At 46.7% G+C, this 7,445-nt stretch overlaps 1 long non-coding RNA gene across 1 annotated transcript in view; it reads left to right on the top strand.

Moving 5' to 3' along the window:
- Window positions 1-4,308: 4,308 nt before the first annotated feature.
- LOC105537524 overlaps window positions 4,309-7,445 on the top strand; it is a 5,188-nt gene continuing 2,051 nt past the window's right edge. The window contains exons 1-2 of the long non-coding RNA XR_001005725.1: window positions 4,309-4,396; window positions 5,970-6,073. This is a non-coding gene — a long non-coding RNA (uncharacterized LOC105537524). The remainder of the gene's footprint in view (window positions 4,397-5,969; window positions 6,074-7,445) is intronic.

Here is a 7,445-nt window from a genome sequence, read left to right as displayed (position 1 = left end):
GGATCACTTGAGGTCAGGAGTTTGAGACCAGCCTGGCCAACATGGTGAAACCCGTCTCTACTAAAAATACAAAAATTAGCCAGGCGTGGTAGCATGTGCCTGTAATCCCAGCCACTTGGGAGGCTGAGGCAGGAGAATCACTTGAACCCAGGAGGTGGAGGTTGCAGTGAGTGGAGATAACGCCATTGCACTCCAGCCTAGGCGACAGAGTGAGACTCCATCTCAAAAATAAATGAATAAATACATACATAAAAAGAAGTCTGCAAATTGTTGGTCCCCAGGATAAATCTCAGACTCCTCGGCTGGCTCTGGGAGGCCCTGGATACCTGTTCTCAGCATCTACACCTTTGTAAATATAATCGTCTCTCAGTATACATGAAGGATTGGTTCCAGGATCCCTTTAACACCAAAATCCACTGATGTCCAAGACCTTTATATAAAATGATGTAATATTTGCATATAACCTACACACATCCTCCTCTATACTTTAAATCATCTCTTGTTTACTTATAATACCTAATGTAGTATAAATGCTATGTAAATAATTGTTATACTGTACTGTTTTTCATTTGTATTTATTTTTAGAGATAGGGTCTCACTACATTGCCCAGGCTTGGCTTGCACCCCTGGGATTGAGCAATCCTCCTGCCGCAGCCTCCCAAGTAGCTAGGACTACAGGTGCATGCTGCCACACCTGTCTGTATTTGTATTATTTTTTTATTGCTGCATTATTTTTTTCCAACTTTTTTTTTTTGAGACAGGGTCTCACTGTATTGCCCAGGCTGGAGTGCAGTGGCACAATCATGGCTCACTGTAGCCTCGAACTCCTGGGCTCAAGTGATCCTCCCTTCTCACCTTCCAAGTAGCCAGAGCTACGGGCACATGCCACCACACCCGGTGGCTAAATTTTGTATTTTTTGTAGAGATAGAGTGTCACTATGTTGTCCAGGCTGATCTAAAACTCCTGGCCTCAACTCTTTCTCCTTCCTCAGCCTCCCAAAATGCTGGGATTACAGATGTTAGCCACTGCACCTGGCCCCTGCTTTGCTTTTCTTGATGACACATCCTTCTGATGTGCCATGTAATTTATATATTTGTGTCTAACATGTCACTATAATTAAACTCAATGAAGGCAGAGTTTTTTTTTTTAGGCTTGTATTTTGAAGTAATAATAGATTCACAAGAAGTTGCAAAGAAAGGGTCTGAGAGGCCCTGTGTACCCTTTATCTAGTTTTCCCCAGTGTTTGCATCTTGCATAACTATAGTACAATATCACAACCAGGAAATTCACATTGGCACAGTCCACAGAGCTTATTCAGATTTCACCAGTTATACATATATTCATCGGGGCAGGGTGGGCAGGGGGGAGTTGTATTGAATTCTTTTTTTTTTTTTTTTTTTTTTGAGAGAGAGTCCCGCTCTGTCACCCAGGCTGGGGTGCAGTGTCACAATCTCGGCTCACTGCAACCTCCACCTCCTGGGTTCAAGTAATTCTCCCTGTCTCAGCCTCCCGAGTAGCTTAGACTACAGGCACGCACCACTATGCCCAGCTAAATTTCTTTGTTTGTTTTTGTTTTGTTTTGAGACAGAGTCTTGCTCTGTCACCCAGGCTGGAGTGTAGTGGTGCGATCTCGGCTCTCTGTAGCCTCTGCCTCCTGGGTTCAAGCCATTCTCCTGCCTCAGCCTCCTGAGTAGCTGGGATTACAGGCGCACGCCACCACGCCTGGTTAATTTTTTTGTATTTTTAGTAGAGACGGGGTTTCACCATGTGGGCCAGGCTGGTCTTGAACACCTGACCTCAGGTGATAGACTCACCTCAGCCTCCCAAAGTGCTGGAATTACAGACATAAGTCACCACACCTGGCAAATTCTATCACATGTGTAGCTTTGTGTAATTCTCACCACAAAAAAATCCAGAACCATACCATTGCCACCAGATTCCAAGAGGGCAGGGATATTTGGTCAGATTTGTTTGCTCCTGTACCCCCAGCACGAAGACCCGAACCAGACAGAGTAGGTTCTCAAAATGTGTGGAGTTGAAAAGGCAGTAGAAGGTAGTGGTGACAGCACAGACTCTGAAGCCTGAACTACCTGAGTCTGAGTACTGGCTGTGCAACATAGTAGTTGTGTGACCCTGGGCATACAACTTAATCTGTCCCTGCTGCACTTCCCTCTTCTGTAAAATGAGGATAAATAACCGTACTTACCTTATAGTGTTCTGGTGAGGATTCAAAGGGTCACTGGTAAGACATGGTAAGCTCATAGTGAGGCTTGAATTAATACATGCAGGCACATAGTAACTATCAAGCCCCATAAGCAACATTCACTGTTACTGTCATCCTTTTGTATCACAACAGAACAGATAGTGCTAGGAGCCACAAGAAAGATACAAATAAACTATTAGAACAATGTTGAAGGGGTGGCGATTTCCAGCTAAGGGGAAGAGACAGCATTTGAATTCGGCCTTAGAAGGTGACTGGTGGTTTCATGAGCTAAATTATGTTCCCCCAAAATTCATGTGTTGAAGCCCTAATCCCCAGGGCCTCAGAATGTGAATTTAGGCTGGGCACGGTAGCTCACTCCAGTAATCCCAGCACTTTGGGAGGCCGAGGCGGGTGGATCACTTGAGGTCAGCAGTTCGAGACCGGCTTAGCCAACATGGTGAAACTGAGTCTCTACTAAAAATGCAAAAATTAGCTGGGCGTGGTAGGGCGTGCCTATAATCCCAGCCACTCAGAAGGCTGAGGCAGGAGAATCACTTGAACCCGGGAGGCGGAGGTTGCAGTGAGCCAAGATTGTGCCATTGCACTCCAGCCTGGGCAATAAAAGGAGACTCAGTCTTGAAAAAAAAAAAAAAGAAAAGAAAGAAAGAAATCTGTGCTATAGTAATATATGGGCTTCTTAACATAGTTCTATTTGTGAACTTAATAAGTAATATAATTTAAAGGAAGTGAGTGTGTAAATAATGTCTGGAGACATCTGTATCAACTGTAATGTAATATGAAGCCATCTATGATTTCTATTAGTGACCAAGTCACAAGTACTGCTAATGCCACTGTGGTCTGTTGCCTACATTCGTAAATAAAGAAAGCATTAGATTTCATTAAATTTGGTGGAAATAAAGTTGTATTTTCCCATTCAAGTTCATGGAATCCTCTGAATTCTATACATGGACTCTTGTGGACTCCAGGTTAAAAACCCTTTCTGTGATCCATTGGTGCAAAAATGCTTGAGGTGACTGCAAATATACGTGGAGGTTTTTGCTTTTATTTATTTACTTTTTCCTTTTTGAAATGGAGTTTTGCTCTTGTTGCCCAGGCTGGAGTGCAGTGGCGCTCGGCTCACTGCAACCCCCGCCTCCCAGGTTCAAGCAATTCTCCTGTCTGAGCCTCCCGAGTAGCTGAGATTACAGGCGCCGACCACCACGCCTGGTTAATTTTTTTTGTATTTTTAGTAGAGACAGGGTTTCACCATGTTGGCCAGGCTGGTCTCCAACTCCTGACTTCAAGTAATCCGCCCGCCTAGGTCTCCCAAAGTGCTGGGATTACAAGCGCGAGCCACCACGCCCGGCTTATTTTTACATTTATTTTATTTATTCATCAAAAATGAAAGGTTTTTGCTTTTAAACGGGGAAAAGGATTGAAACGGGGAACACTAGCATCCCAAACGCATGTCATTAATTATTGTACAGCTTGCCAAAGGCGGGATACAATGTCAGGCTGGACTTCTTAGCAGCCAAGGAAGAGGTTCTGTTCCTAACTTTCTGAGTTGAAAACTTTGATTGGCAGCCTTTCGCCTAGTCGAAAACCCCAAGTGTCTAGGCTTACATAAGCGTCCACGTGGTCCAACCCCCTCTAAGTTCTCCTGCTTCCTCCGACACGACTGTCCCTTCCCACACCTTCCAGCCAAGCCGGAATGACTCGTAGCCCTCCGGGAAAATGGCACTTGCTCTCCGTCTGCCCAGCTCCGATCCGGCGTTCCCAGTCCCTGGCGCCCGGAGGTGACGGTCGCTTCCCCTGCCCTCTCTTAGGGTTAGTCCCGCCCAATCGACTCCTTAGGTTTTCGGAAGGGCTTCTACTTTGGCATTTATCACGGGCTGTCTGCCTCACTTGCAAAGCAGGGTGCCCCTAGCACGCTGCCGGGCCCCTCGGGGAACCCACTTAGGGAAGCGAAGCAAAGCGAATTGCATTTGGCAGGAACCAGCGCTCTTTCCCACGGCGCCACGGGAGCGCACCGGTGGGCACAGAAAGCACTAGGAAGAGGCGGTCGGCGAATAGCGTCACCTCCTAAGCTCCGCCCATCAGAAGCGCCTTCTAAGCTCGTTCTTCCGCCTGCTTCCCCCCTCTTTTCCTTTCTCCGCCATCGTGGTGTGTTCTTGCCTCCACTTCTCGCCATGGTAAGTCCATCGGTCCCCATCGGCCCCCATCGGCCCCAGGGTGGCTTCCCAAACACCCGAGGCCGCTGCCACGAAATGCCTGGACCGCGCGGGGCGTCGAGGGCCTGGTGCCTTTTAAAGGCTTTTTCAAGAAAAGCTCCAGTTCGGCCACTGTTGTCTTCCTCGGCCTGGAGGGAAGCTAATGAGCCAGCGAGCAACCTGGAGAGGGGCGGGCTGCGCTGCGGCCGCGGATTCAAGGGGACTCTTTCTTTGCCGGGCCGCTGCCGAGTCGGGCAGGGATTCCGGTTTCCCTTCGCTTGTAGCGAACTCTGGTTCTGGAGGCGAGGGTTAGGAGGTAGCAGCCACCCCCGAAATCGTGACCTGACTGTGGGCTGCCCGTGGCACGCGCAACGTGGAGGGCAATCAGGAGGGTAATGTGGGCTACTGGTTTTCGAAAAGGGTTTAAGCTTGGCGTGGAGAAGCGAACCACATTTTTAGATCCCAGGACTTTGGTTTAGAGGACGTTTATTCAGAGACTTGAGCGTCACCCCGTGGAAGCGCCTAGAACAAGGGGTGTTTTGTGAACCCGATTGTCATTCTGGCCTTCTTAGTAAATGGCAGTAGCGAACTAGTCACTCTTTACTGGGAAATGTGAAATGTTGATTTCCAGATGTGGAGGCGATAAGTACTGATATTTTGTCACTTGTCAAGTAATAGTTTATTACTTGACAAGATTTACAACTGCTACTGTGGGTGGGGGGGCGTGTAATCTTTGCCTTCTTTGTATTGGCTCCCATTATTATGCAAGGGTATGTTCTTTCAGGTTGGCCAGGCATTCAACCTGCATCCGTGCCCTTTTTGCGAGATTATTCTGTACATTTGGGGGAGTATTGGGGTTGGCCTTAGATGACTGAAATTCTTTATGAGAGCCAAAAGATGCAACTAGAAACTGAGACAGTCATCGTCGGAAAAGTGACATTTCATTTCTTTTTAAATTTAAAAGTTTATTTTTGTAGCAGTGAAAATTAGCAGTAGGGATAGAGTTACGATTAATACCGAAATGGTGAGTAGATCCTCTGAACGTCAGCAGGGACATTCCCTAAGTCTTAATTACCCTCCCAATGACACTTGAAAAGTATGTACCCCTATTTTACAAAGTAGAGCACTGAGATTCGTTGACTTGCAAATGGTAGATGGTTCTGTTTGACTCAAAGCCAAGTTCCCTCGCCATTCCCAGTGTGGTCGTCTGAGTCCTTGGGGGACTGCAGGGTAAACTGAAAGGTAGCCTCTGGCTGTGGAGCAGGGAGGACCTGGGTTTCAATTCTGGTTCTGCACGTTGATGCTCTGATTTTGTGCATGTTTCTTAACCTCCTGATTCCACTTATTTAATTTGAACAATAGAAACTGTGGTATCTGCCTCCAGAGAAGTTGTGATGGTCAGAGACTTGCTTGGTTTGATGGCTTAGCATTGAGAAGATTTTGGGGCTGGGGTATGTGTTAAGCACTCAAATGTTGGTTTGAAGGAGTTCTTGACTTTGACTCATTCAGTCAGTCTCTAATATCAATGTCTAAATTGATTGCATTTTCTTCCCAGTCTTCTCACAAGACTTTCAGGATTAAGCGATTCCTGGCCAAGAAACAAAAGCAAAATCGTCCCATTCCCCAGTGGATTCGGATGAAAACTGGAAATAAAATAAGGTAAGACCTCCATCATACTGCTTGTATTTTGCTAAATGTAAGAGCCACTGTACCTGGCCAAGGTTACTTTTTGAGTATAAATACATGATTAAAATTGCTTGCAGTCCAATCCACCCTCTGACAGCATTCTCAAATTCCTTTCTAAAAACATGCTTCCTTTGTTTCTGCACTGCATCCAGGCCACAGCTGGGCTTATGGGCAGACAGTTTTCCAATACTTGTTAATTGCCTGGTTATCTTCAGTCTGAGCTAGGTCATAAGGTGGAAGGCTGCCTTATACACATCCTGGTGGAGAAGGCCCAGTCAGTGTTTTTAGGCTTTTGTTTTTGTATTTTGTTTTTTTCCGAGATGGATGGAGTCTCGCTCTGTTTCCCAGGCTGGAGTGCAGTGGCACAATCTTGACTCACTGCAACCTCTGCCTCCCAGGTTCAAGTGATTCTTCTGCCTCAGCCTTCGGAGTAGCTGGGACTATCGGCATGTACCCAGCTAAGTTTTGTGTTTTTAGTAGAGATGGGGTTTCACCATATTGGCCAGGCTGGTCTCAAACTCCTGAGCTCAAGTGATCTGCCCCTCTCGGCTTCCCAAAGTGTTGGGATTACAGGCATAAGCCATTGTGCCCGGCCTTTGTTTTTGTTTTTTGAGACAGGATCTTGTTCTGTTTTACATGCTTCATTGACACTATCACTGCAGCCTCTACACCACCAGGCTCAAGTGACCCACCCGCCTCATCTCTCTGAGTAGCTGGGACTACAGGCACACGCCACCACACCTGGCTAATTTTTAAATTTTTTGTAGGGATGGGGTCTCTCTGTGTTGCCCAGGCTGGTCTTGAACTCCTGAGCTCAAGCAATCCTCCTGTCTCACCCTACCAAAGTGCAGAGATTACAGGCGTGAACCATCGCACCTAGCCCAGTTTTTTAGATGTTTCTCTTTTCTAAAGAGAGACTAGAAAAGATTGGAAAACTGCCCTGAACTGCAGAAGTAGTTGATCTCAAAGGAAAAACATTACTAGAATTGCTATGAAGGACCTCCAAGGTCATCTAGCCTAACTCCAGGGAAAGCTAGGCCTGAAACTCAATGACTCGTGCATGGCTTTTTCAGCCTGTCGCTCTTTGGACCTGATGGGCCTTGAGACGGGTTTTGAAGGGAGGAAACATAAGTATCAAGAATCAGCAAGAGCTGCCCAAGGTTCAGCAGTTGCTCTCTCACCCAGGCTGAGTGCAGTGGTGCAACCCTCTCACCTCAGCCTCCTTCTGAGTAGCTGGGACTACAGGCGTTCACCGCCATGCCTGGCTAATTTGTGTACCTGTTGTAGAGATGGGGTTTTGCCATGTTGCCCAGGCTAGTCAAAGCACTTTTTTTTTTTTTTTTTT

Source organism: Mandrillus leucophaeus, unplaced genomic scaffold, assembly GCF_000951045.1.
Source record: "Mandrillus leucophaeus isolate KB7577 unplaced genomic scaffold, Mleu.le_1.0 Scaffold174, whole genome shotgun sequence".
Taxonomy (NCBI): Eukaryota; Metazoa; Chordata; class Mammalia; order Primates; family Cercopithecidae; genus Mandrillus; species Mandrillus leucophaeus.
This window is presented reverse-complemented; position numbering and strand designations above follow the sequence as displayed.